The sequence below is a fragment of the Triticum aestivum genome, chromosome 1D (genome assembly GCF_018294505.1).
Source record: "Triticum aestivum cultivar Chinese Spring chromosome 1D, IWGSC CS RefSeq v2.1, whole genome shotgun sequence".
Classification (NCBI taxonomy): Eukaryota; Viridiplantae; Streptophyta; class Magnoliopsida; order Poales; family Poaceae; genus Triticum; species Triticum aestivum.
The window spans coordinates 179,486,797-179,499,616 of NC_057796.1; positions in this window are offsets into that span (position 1 = coordinate 179,486,797).

The following is a 12,820-nucleotide window of genomic DNA, read 5'->3' on the forward strand; positions in this document are numbered from 1 at the left end:
CGTTTCGCAGATGAAAATCACTAAAACCGGAATTGTTTCAGAACGCGTTGAAAATCATTTTAGTGGGTACTGGAAATGTTCTTAGCCCACATAAATATTTTCAGTTCGATCAGACGCTGAAAAATGTCGTGGTGAATAGTGAAAATCAGCTTTATGGTTACTTTATGGAAAACCAACTTTTGGGGCTTTGCTCCAAAAGATCTTGGGGATGACATGGATGGATAGGAGCCATTTTTTGGGCCCCTCATGGGGGTGTGGCCGGCCACATGGGGTATCCCCCCTTGGGGACCCTCTTGTTCATTGGTTTCACTCCTAGGTCCTTGTGGAAGGACTTCATTCATGTGCATTTTGGGTTTTTTGTGAAACTACCCTACCCCCTTGGGATTTCCTATAAATAGAGGTGGAGGGGCGCCCTCCACACTCATCCCTTGCTTTCATACACATGCCATGCATTATCTGGCTTCTTCTCTCCCTCCCACGAAAAGAGTTCCGTAGAGCCGTAAGGCTGTCTGGGTTCCGGCAGGAACTAGTTCTGGACGACGAAGCCCTGCCGGATAGATGACACCGTATGTGTGCAACTCTATAGAGAGATCGTAGTTTCGGTCTTAGTTCGTGAGTGCCTCCCGAAGGGCTGTCCGTGTGACCGTCCGAGTTTCGAAGGTCCTCCCGAAGGGCTGTCTGAGTGACCGTTCGAGTTTCTAAGGTCCTCCCGAAGGGCTGTCCGCGACAACGTCCGGGGGGGCTGTTCGACCACCTCCCGGAGGGTTGTCTGAGGAGCAGATGAGGGTATACATCCTCGCGGTTGGGAGGTTGTAAATCCTAGCTGCGGGGATCTGCACCGCCGATCGTCATCGACTCTACTTCCCGTTGCGCTACGAGTCGGTAACGAAAAAGATCAAACCATGTATGCGGTCTCTATAGTGGTCCTGGGCTGGTGCGTAGGTCGGAATTTTTTTGTTTTCTGCTGCGTTTCCCTACAGTGGCATCAAGAGCCGTGTTATGCGTAGATGCAGGTTTCGATCTAGAATACATGGACATGTATGGGTATTGCATAATATAATTAGGTAGTAGATGAGATCTATTGCTGAAAATTATTTATGCGGGTGACAGATGAAATCTGTTACCCGAGGTTCTTGGTGCTTCCCTAGAATTTGCATTTGCTCAATCTCGAGACAGCATGGTGGAATTTGACAAAGTTTGGCAATCCGTGATCCTGATTGATCATGGAAGTGCTATCAGTTCTTTGGGTTCTGCCATAGTCAAAAGAAAGATGAAATTCGCAGATGAAAGGGCATTGCAGATATGATCTGCACGGGGGTCATGTGTATGACGAAGTTTAGTATGGGGCTCGAGATTTAATTATCTCATGTTTCATACACCCCGAGATGTTAATCTAGCAACTTGAATAATCATACTTGATGATAAAACGTTGGTAGCTGCGGTTTAAGTCAAAACCTTAGAAGCCACGTAAAATAAAATTTTACATAAACCGATTAGAGGCGTCTAACTTGGTTTTGCAGGATGTGCATGTGATGTGGTATAGCAATGCTCATATTCAATTTGATTATGTATGAGATGACTATATGATGTAATTAACATGACCTGCGTGTCATGATTCGGCATGATGGCTGGAGCCATATGATTGTCACTTTAATGACCTGCGTGTCAACCTTAAGTAATGCACTTATTTTATTAGCTATAGAGATAGCAATATTATCTGGTGCATCGACAAGGTGGTGGCAATCTTCGCAAAGGTGAACACCGACGCGAATTCCGAAGACGAAGAAATGAAAGACTTCTTCGTCAGAAAGGGATACACCATATCATGCTATTATGAATTGCCTGAGATGTTTATCCCTTATGATGCACCCTTCTTGATTGCGCGGTAGTCGCTTTTTATTAGGGTGATCTCTCACTTAAAATATCAAAGTAGTTAGTGTTCACCCAAGTGTAGCACCATCTGAAATTCGTATCTTTTTGGGGTGCGCCATGTACACATGAGCATGAACGAATCGAGAGGAATGAGGCGGGTGAGGTCAGACCTCACAGCAAGATCACTTGGTTGTCTTTGACGTTCAGGCAGGAGAGTCCTGAGCTCGGAACACGCCCATCGAAAGATGAACAAGAATCACATAGAGATGTGATCAGCAAGTCGGCCTACCGATTGAAATTCGTGTCATCAGTGATGAACCCGACAATGGCATCGAATAGAAATATGGATCTTGAATCACTCTAAATCAATTATGAGAGATATTGATTTGAGTGGGAGCGCACTGTTGAATTAACATGTTTAATTCTCAGTGCAATTAATTATGAACACTGTCTAAGTGTTTCTTGCAAAATAGTTGTAGAATAATGGCTCGCGATTCCACTTTCCCTGTTAAAATTGAATAGCTATTAAATATCTGGTTAAAACTTTACGATTGGTAAAGTAATATGAGGATTGTCCTCAAAAGTGCCGAGAAGGACTTTGTCCTATCGCACGCTTTCCGTATACTCCCGCTAATGCTATGGATCATGTGACTCTCGTCCTTCGATCCAAAAGCTAGAATTTTGTTACGGTCAAGTGGAAAATGTTTGCTTCCATGAAACCCAAACTTCGAAAGTTGGGATAGTTATATGATTTTCATAGAACTGAAAATTATTTTCAGATACAAACAAAGCAATGTTTGTTTGCAAGTATTAGTAAAAGTGTTTACTATGCATTTGACTGTTGTGAAAGGGATCCAGAAGAACGCCTGTCATATAATGAAAGGTGAATAAAACAACAACTTAAAGAGAAAGGAAGTGTCCAAATGGTGTTAGTATGACTTACACGCCTAGGAAGTCCGGGGCTAACGCCACTCTTAAGTTGGGTGCTTCTTTTGCGAGTAGGAGAAATACTAAAAGTTAAACTGTTAGAAGTATAAAGGCAGAAGGAAAGATAACTGTAATATCCAGCTCATGTATGAATGTCATACAAGTTTTTGATGTATAGTAGGCTGGTCAAAGATATAGTTCTTGGGAATTATGGTTAAACATGTTAATCACTAATTCTTGGGTATTGTGAGTTAATCACAAAGATACCCGCTCGATTGCATTCTGTTACGAATCAATGTAAGAGCTACTATGGCCTAAAAAGACTAGCCTGAAATGAGGTTAAGGTATACACAGGGAACATAGTAAATGTTACTATACCTTCCATCAGTGTATTGTCGTCTGTATTTATTTTCATAATTCATTTAGAGTTTTACAAACTCTAGCCCATTGCATAAGGTATCTTGCAAGAAGGTTGTTCATAAGAGAACTTTTTATGTTCGATGTTATGAATAACACAAGGGCCATACTTTCATTATGAATGAGATGTATGTTATGAATATTGATAATAATACAATACCTCTGGGTTTACTTTCATAATTCATTTTAGAGTTTCATACACTCTAGCCCATTGCACAATGTTTGTTGCAAAAGAGTTGTTCATAAAAACAACAATTGTTGTTAAGTATTATGAATAACATGAAGGGCCATGCTTCCATCCAAGATGGCATGTATGTTATGAATATTGATGGTAATATGACACATCCATAACACTGACGCTAAATGTCGCAAGACTAAAAGAATACCACACAAGTGTGGCACTACATTTGGTCACATTGGAGAAACCCGCATGGAAAATTCCATTATGATGGATTTTGAAGTCTTTTTGATTTTGAATCATCTGACACTTGCAACTTTCCTCCGAAAAGTGAAGTGACTAAAATACCGTTCACAGGCCATAAGGAACGAACAACAAACTTATTAGTGATCATACATTTGATGTGTGTAGTCCGATAAGTGTTGTTAGTGGTGGATTTATTTATCTTCAGAAATGACTCAAGTAGATATATGGATATTTACTTGATGAGACGTAAGTCTGGATCTTTTGAAATCATTCGAAAGGTTTTCAAAAATGAAGTAGAAGTTATTGTAACAAGAAAATTATGTTTCTGCAATTTGATTGCACAAAGGAATATTTGAGTTACATGTTTAGCGAATGTCTGATGAGTTGTGAAAGGGGTTTCATAACTTGCACCTCCCGGAAAACCACTGCAAGTGGAAAGTCCGTGGAGATGTAATCAAACCATTTATGACATGGTAAGGTCAAAGATGACATAAATAAATTTGCCATTATCCCTTTTAAAGTGATGCTTTAGAGACTGCGGCTTTTACACTGAAAAGAGCTACATCGGGTCTGTTGAAATGAAGCCATGGTATGGTACGCCCAACCATGTTATATCTTTTCTTAACATTTGGAATATGGGGCTTGTGTAAAAGGTTACAAACCTATTCCAAATCAGACAAGTGCTACTTTGTAGGTTATACCAAAATGTTGGGTATTCCTCCCTCACTATACCGAGTCAAATAGTTTTGCCGCGAAACGGTGTGCTTTTAAAGAGAATGGTTCTTTCAAAAAGGTGAGTGGGAGAATAGTTCAACTCGACGAGATAAACAGTATCTACGTCATCAGATCAAAGGAAAGAGACCTTGGAAGTAATTCCAGAGTTTCCTACTGCGACTGATACGGAAGTCTCTACAATAAAATGTATGAACTTCGGTCGAACTTGCAGCTGAACCACGTAGGCAAGGCTCGTGCAAACCTCTCAGGTGCGCAAACGAGATATTGTTGTTAGACAACATTATACCTATGATACACAAGGAAGCGTTGATGGGCCCTGACTCCGAAATTGGCTAAATGCCAATACAACCCGAGTTAGTTTCCATATAAGTGATTCAAGATTTAAACCTTGATACACCTTTCGGAAGACTTAGAGTCTAACGAATATTTATGGAACTTCAAACTGATATGGATAAAAATGTTTTATCCATAAAGCTCGACTTGTTGAAATAACAAGTTCAAGAGTTGACTACGATGAGGTTGTTTTCATCGTAGCGATGCTTAAAGCCGGTTCGGGTTGAACTAGCAATTAATACATATTTCAATCATGAGATATGAAACATGGATGACAATAGGATTTCCATCTGATGGAAATGAAACCAAGGACTTGCATGTGTTACAGTCCAAAGCATTTTGTCTATCCAGAGGGTGCTAGTAAGGGTGCAAACTTCAGAGTTCCAGCGATGGACAGAAGAGAGCAAAATGGAGTTGGAATCTTCATGCTTTGATGAAATGGTCAAAGGGGTTTGACTTCATCAATGGGTAACGAAGATGCTTGTAATTCAAGAAAGTAAGTGGGAGCGTAATAATATTTCTAAAAACCTTGCGTGCTTGACACATTGTTAATTGGAAATAAATTTCTTGACACGAATTAGGACTTCATTTGAAAATAGTTTTTTGATGAAGTGCTTAGGCTAAATAGCCTCAATATTAGGCATAATGATCTATGGAGATACATTTACCTAATAGGGCTAAGCAATGAATACATATTGACAAGGTGCTAAAACCTTTTAGCATTTAAAACCGCCAGGGAGTGATTCTTGCCAGAGTCACATGGAAGAGTTTTTTGCAAGACTCGGTGTCCCAAAACACTGATGAGCACAATACATGATGCAGATTCCACACACTTTTTTCTTTGGATTAATCAAGTATTCCATGGTATGTAAAACAACCAGATATGTCCGATACTCCCAAGGTGTTGCGAGTATGGATACCAAAGTGATCAAAGTACTGATCATGGGACAACAGTGAAAGATGTCATTGAGTACTAGAGTAAGTACTGATGATATGTTTTCTCGCAAGCGGAGATCATGAAGAGTTCATTGTAAAATGTTACATCGATACAGTCTTCATCTTTTCTCCATGCGATTTTCGATTTAAGTTAAGGGTTTTGTGTAATACACAATATGGTGGCACGGTAGTTGGAAATTGTTCCCAACAGGATACTGTGGCGAATTCTATAACAAATGACTAAGTATGTTGACGCTTTAGAAGCGACAAACAAGATGTTGAACATATAGTTCATTCATGAACTTACTATGGTTCCAAGATGGCTTTTGTCAATGGGACACTACTGCAGGTAGTTTCTCCATAACTCAGTCTGAGGAATCCAGGTTCGACCTGTGATTCACATACATAAAAGCCAAGTCCGCACAAAATATGAATTTTGTGAAAGCGTGAAAATGTGAGGATATGACGAGATAGACACGGAGCTGAAGTTGTCAGATCCGATGGACATCAGGCTATACCACATGCGAAGCATTTTTTACACCAGTATGCCATAGGTGTGAAATGCATTAGCATTAACTGGATTATTGACTCTAGTGCAAGTGGGAGTCTATAGGAGATATGCCCTAGAGGCAATAATAAATGATATTATTTATCTCCGAGTTCATAATTATGTTTATGTTCCATGCTATAACTGCAATGATTCTCGAGTCTGCAATATCCACGAGGCTCGGAGGAAGACTCATATGCACGTGTGGAATAATAAACGGTAAGAAGTATTCCTAGTCTGGCCTCTAAGACTAGCTCAAGTGTTGCATGATGGTTCTGTTTTCCTGATCATGGGCATGTCTATGACAGAAATTTTGAGGGCACAATGTTAAGAGAACATTTGTATTGAATCGACCCGGATTGATGTTATGCTAAGAGATTCATTCGTCACAAGTTAATGGTGCATAACACAGATATGGTTAACGTTTGCATGATTCCTTAGACCATGAGAGTATCGAGTTTCTTCATGCTTGCTTCATGAACTTTGGGGTTTGTTAAACGTCATCCGTAAATGGGTGGCTATTACGACGGCTTACGGGTTCATGGAAAAGTGTGTCAAGTAACTTGATAGCTCAAGATTGGGATTTTCTCCTCCGACGATGGAGAGATATTCTCGGGCCCTCTCGGTATTACGGTATCCATCATCGTGTGGCCAGACACAGTGTGATTTGATCACTGGGATGCCGGAACACGGAAACGAGAAAAGAGAACAAAACCGGTAACGAGGTAACTAGCATAGTGGACAAGTTGTTGATCCACGGGAATGCCAACATGTCTCACCTCGGGTATTTGTAACATATCGCGAAGCAACAGGTATAGCACACGGCAACTGGAGGTTCACTCAAATATTTATTCGTGTGGGTATAGGGGTCAATATGGGTGTCCACGACTCCGATGTTGATCATTGATCGGAAGGGGTTCCGGGTCATGTCTATACTTCACCGAACCTATAGGGTCACACGCTTAAGGGTCATCTATCTGCTGAATACTAGATAGGGACTGAGAGAAAATCACCGAAAAAGTTTCGGACACCGAAAAGTTTCGGAGAGAGGAATCGTACTGCAGAGAGAGGTCATCGGATAAGTTTCGATGATACCGAAGTTGTTTCGGGATACACCATTAAGTCAAATTGGTTTCGGCACATGCCTGATAATTCTTGGAGGATGCCAGAATCATTCTGGAAGCTTTTTGGAATTTTCTGAGATAAAAACCGGAAATGTTCCGGAGCTGCCGGAGCCACTTCAGATGCGTTTCGCAGATGAAAATCACTAAAACCGGAATTGTTTCAAAACGCGTTGAAAATCATTTTAGTGGGTACTGGAAATGTTCTTAGCCCACATAAATATTTTCAGTTCGATCAGACGCTGAAAAATGTCGTGGTGAATAGTGAAAATCAGCTTTATGGTTACTTTATGGAAAGCCACCTTTTGGGGCTTTGCTCCAAAAGATCTTGGGGTGGATGGATAGGAGCCATTTTTTGGGCCCCTCATGGGGGTGTGGCCGGCCACATGGGGTATTCCCCCTTGGGGACCCTCTTGTTCATTGGTTTCACTCCTAGGTCCTTGTGGAAGGACTTCATTCATGTGCATTTTGGGTTTTTTTGTGAAACTACCCTACCCCCTTGGGATTTCCTATAAATAGAGGTGGAGGGGAAGCCCTCCACACTCATCACTTGCTCTCATACACATGCCATGCATTATCTGGCTTCTTCTCTCCCTCCCACGAAAAGAGTTTCGTAGAGCCGTAAGGCTGTCTGGGTTCCGGCAGGAACTAGTTCTGGATGGCGAAGCCCTACCGGATAGATTACACCGTATGTGTGCAACTCTGTAGAGAGATCGTAGTTTCGGTCTTAGTTCGTGAGTGCCTCCCGAAGGGCTGTCCGTGTGACCATCCGAGTTTCGAAGGTCCTCCCGAAGGGCTGTCCGAGTGACCGTTCGAGTTTTGAAGGTCCTCCCGAAGGGCTGTCCGCGACACCGTCCGGGGGGGCTGTTCGACCGCCTCCCGGAGGGTTGTCTGAGGAGCAGATGACGGTATACATCCTCGCGGTTGGGAGGTTGTAAATCCTAGCTGCGGGGAACTGCACCGCCGATCGTCATCGACTCTACTTCCTGCTGCGCTACGAGTCGGTAACGAAAAAGATCAAACCATGTATGCAGTCTCCTTAGTGGTCCTGGGCTGGTGCGTAGGTCGGAAATTTTTTGTTTTCTGCTGCGTTTCCCTACATCCTGCTCGAGAGGTTCCTCGGGCACGATGAAATTCTCGTTGCCAAGGCTTTCCTCCTCCTCGGAGAGCGGAAGATAGTTATTGTCCTCCGAGTCTTCGTGTATGGCTTGTTCATCCTGTTCGGAGGTTGTTCCCACAGGGTCTTCATTGTCTTCGGTGTCGTCCGGAGTATTATTTTCTCCGGTGCTGGTGTTGTTGTCTTTTGTGAGACGTGACTTAGAGCGGCGACTGAGCTTTGTCTCAGGAGGTTTGTCTTCAACTGGGTCCTCTTTGTCATCGTTGTTAGTTTCTTTAGGCGTATTCACCATGTATACGTCGTAGGAGGAAGCGGTCGTCCATCACCCGATGAATGGCGGGTTGTGGCCCTGCTCGTTGTCGGCATCATCGTCCGTACTGTCGACGTCTTCGGAGCCGTAATCAAGCATGTCGGTTAAGTTCGCGACTGTGGCTATGGAGTGGATGGCGGGTGGGAAGCAAAATTCCCCATCATCAGCCCCTAGTTCGAAACGTACGTAGTTCGGCTGTGAGTCCCCTGCCAAGGACAAGTTCTTTACTGAGTTCAGCACATCGCCCATAGGCAGATGTCTGCGGCGCTGAACTCGAAAATCGATAAACGATCAAGCTCGGTATCCGCGGACTCACATGGTTCGGAAATTATACCCGGAGAAGAGTCCGGAGTTCCGGTGACACAGATATTGTGTGAGGTTAAGTCCATGTGCGGCTCCAACGCCGGGAAATCCGTGGCCTCCGTGGTGGGGTCGAGCCTCCCATCCGTGGATGCCGCAGTGTGCTCTGGATCTAAGGCCAGAGTGGTTGCAGGAGCTATCTCCTGGATGCGGTCTGACGACAGATTTAGGTCATGCTCGTCTAGGTGACTAGGAGCAGTTGCCGCGGTCTCGAATCCGGCAAAGATCAAATCTCCACGGATGTCCGCAACGTAATTCAGGCTCCCGAACCTGATCTGATGGCCAGGGGCGTAGCTATCGATCTGCTCCAGGTGGCCAAGCGAGTTGGCCCGTAGTGCGAAGCCACCGAACATGAAGATCTGTCCGAGGAGGAAGGTTTCTCCTTGGACAGCGTCACTATCGACGATTGAAGGGGCCATCGAACCTTTTGTCGACGGCACAGTGGAACTCTCAATGAAAGCACCAATGTCGGTGTCAAAACCGGCGGATCTCGGGTAGGGGGTCCCAAACTGTGCGTCTAGGGTCGATGGTAACAGGAGACAGGGGACATGATGTTTACCCAGGTTCGGGCCCTCTCTATGGAGGTAATACCCTACTTCCTGCTTGATTGATCTTGATGAATATGAGTATTACAAGAGTTGATCTACCATGAGATCGTGAGGGCTAAACCCTAGAAGTCTAGCCCGTATGACTATGGTAATGAGTCTCCCCTTCCAGACTAAGTCTTCCGGTTTATATAGACACCGGGAGGATCTAGGGTTACACAAGGTCGGTTGCAAAGGAAAAGAATCTACATATTTGGTCGCCAAGCTTGCCTTCCACGCCAAGGAGAGTCCTATCCAGACACGGGTGCAGTCTTCGGTCTTCGTATCTTCACAGCCCATTAGTCTGGCCCATGGCTAACAGACCGGACGCCCGAGGACCCCTTAGTCTAGGACTCCCTCACCGAGGCCAAGCCCTGCCGCCGCCAACCGCCTTCGCCGCCCCGTGCTGACGTCGGACTCTGGCGAGGGGAGTCCGGGTCGTACCCGCATCGCCGCCGCCCCCTTCCCCAAGTCGCGCCCCCCGGCCTTTATAAGCCGAGCCCCGCCGCCGCTCTCCTCCTCGCCGAGCAAGCTGCCGAGCGCCGCGCTGCCTCCATCGAGCGTCGTCGCCAAGTCCGCCGCCGCCGCCGCTTGCTGCTGCCGCCGCCCCGCGCAAGAGCCGTCGCCGCCCTGCAACCCCACCGCCACCGAAGCCGAAGCCCGATCCGCCGCCACCGCTGCCGACCCCGCTGTTGACTTCGCTGCCCGTTTCGACCGGTATAAAACCGTTTGTTTTTTCTCCGGTTCTTTCGTTTTTTTCGGTTAGTTAGATTAGATCGGTTTTGATTTTAGTTTGTTAATTAACGGACGTTCACCCGTTAGATTGTTTTACTGAACGTATTCGTTTGTTTAGATCTGCTAGCGAACGTTTGTTCCATAGATTTTTCTTTTTCTGTTTTATTTTCGGCCAGGGACCTATCCGCAAATACTTTTATCACAGATTAGTCCCAAAACTTCAAACTCTCGCTACTATTTACACGTTTGTCCAAATCTAGTGAAACCAACGCCAAAATCTTCATCTTGTTCCCCTCTTTCAAGTTAATCAACATGAACATGATTTTGACAAATTAAAATTTGGTTTCAAGCAAATTTGAATTCATACTTCTTTTGATCGCAGTTTGAGTTTCGTAGCTCCGATTTGATTGATTCTTTTTGCAAATCGAAGCTCTTTATAGTTGAACTTTCAGTTGGGATCTTTTATTTTGAGTTTTACCCTTGAATTTTATGCTTGAATGCTTATGTATGCTATTGTTTGTACATGATAGATTTTCCGGAGTGCGAGGCTTGCTTCTACGAGTCACTAGGGGTTTTAAGCAAGGCAAGAACACTTTGATCATATCCCTTTATTACCCCGTTTTTATGCATTAGTTTCAACCCTCAAACATTGCATGAGTAGGATTGATAACATGTGGGTATTGGGAAGTAGTTAATGAGGTAGAACCTATTGTCTTATATTCAAACCTTGGGAGTTACTATGTTATGCTTATACTGCTATGCTATGCCCGTAGACGTGGTTTGGTTTGAGTGATTCATGACAGATGTGAGTATTATTATGAATTAAGGGAGAACTTAAGGTGGCTACTTAAATACACATCTGGGTGGATTGTTTGTGGGCACCTGGGGAATTCCAGTGTTGTCCAAGGAGATCCCGGGGAACCCGTGTGATCATCCTATGGTTTGCCACCCAGGCTCAAAGGGATCATTATGTTATTCATGCTGGAAACTTCCGTGTGCAGCCACAAGCCATTATGGGCTCTGGCATAGTTGAGTATGTTGTGTGACCTCTTTTAGTGGTAAACTAGCAGATGTAGGGGATGTAGGTGGTACGGTTTACCCGTCGAAAGAGTTAATGCTTCTGAAAGACTGTGTCTCAGTCATCCGTTTCTCAAACATCATGTAGTGCGAGAAATACAATGGAGGAGATCGAGTCTTGTGGGGAAAAGTGCGCAAACCTCTGCAGAGTGTACAAACTAATCATGATTAGCCGTGTCCCCGGTTATGGACATCTTGAGTATCTGGTGCTTGAATTATTATGTTGATCTTATCACTTTACTTAATTAATTTGTTGGGTTATTGATTATTAATTTGGGATTGAGATGAGGTTACCATTCTCAATGTTTTCAACAAACTTTGTAGTTAAATAAAATATATTCCTTTGTTGTAGGGAAAAATTGGCTTTACGCAAAATGATAACCATAGAGCCTCCACCAGCCATATATGCATGTAGTGATAGTTGTTATCTATCATTGCTCTATAGTGTTGTTTTGCCAGCATATTCCATGTGCTGACCTACGGAGGCTGCAACGTATTATGTTACAGAGTTTTCAGACGAAGAGTAAGGTGTGCTAGGTCATTGTCGTGCACTCAGCTATGCCGTTGGAGTTGATGGACTCATTTACCTTCGAAGCTTCCCCATTTATCTTATTAGATGGCCTTCAGCCATATTATTGTAATAAGTACTCTCTTTGAGTTATTCGATGTAATAAGTGTGTGATTGCACTCTGTTATAAATCCTCGAGTACTATGTGTGTCAGCATTACCGATCCAGGGATGACACTTATTGATGCAGAGCATCCCAAGGTCATCCCCATGGACCTACCATCGTCTCACCAAGTGCCTAGTGGACCCATGACACGAGCACGTGCAAGAGCTCTCGAAACCGAGGTGACATCTCTCCTCTCACAATTCCACTTCGATGAACATGAGACATGGCTACTACCTCAAACGGAGACATTGTGGATACTCAGGTATCAAGGAGTTAGCCATGGAGACGCTAAGGAGCAAGGAGAATCGGAAGAGAAAGATGGACGTGAAGATGGAGAAGAAGAAGGGCAAGTTCAGCAGAAGTCCGAACGATCCGGACCGCCGTCCGGATGATCCGGCCCCAGCCCGGACGATCCGGCTAACCAGCCCGAGGACACCCGAAGCTTCACCACGAAGCCGGATCATCCGGACCCAGCCCTGGATCATCCGGCCACACCCAGACGTCCGGACCAGGACCCGGACATCCGGACCTCCCGCGACGCCCACGACATAGCCGGACCATCCGGACACCGACCCGGATCATCCGGACCCCCAAAGCCCGGATCATCCGGACCAACATCCGGATCATCCGGACAGTGCCTGCGTGCATGATG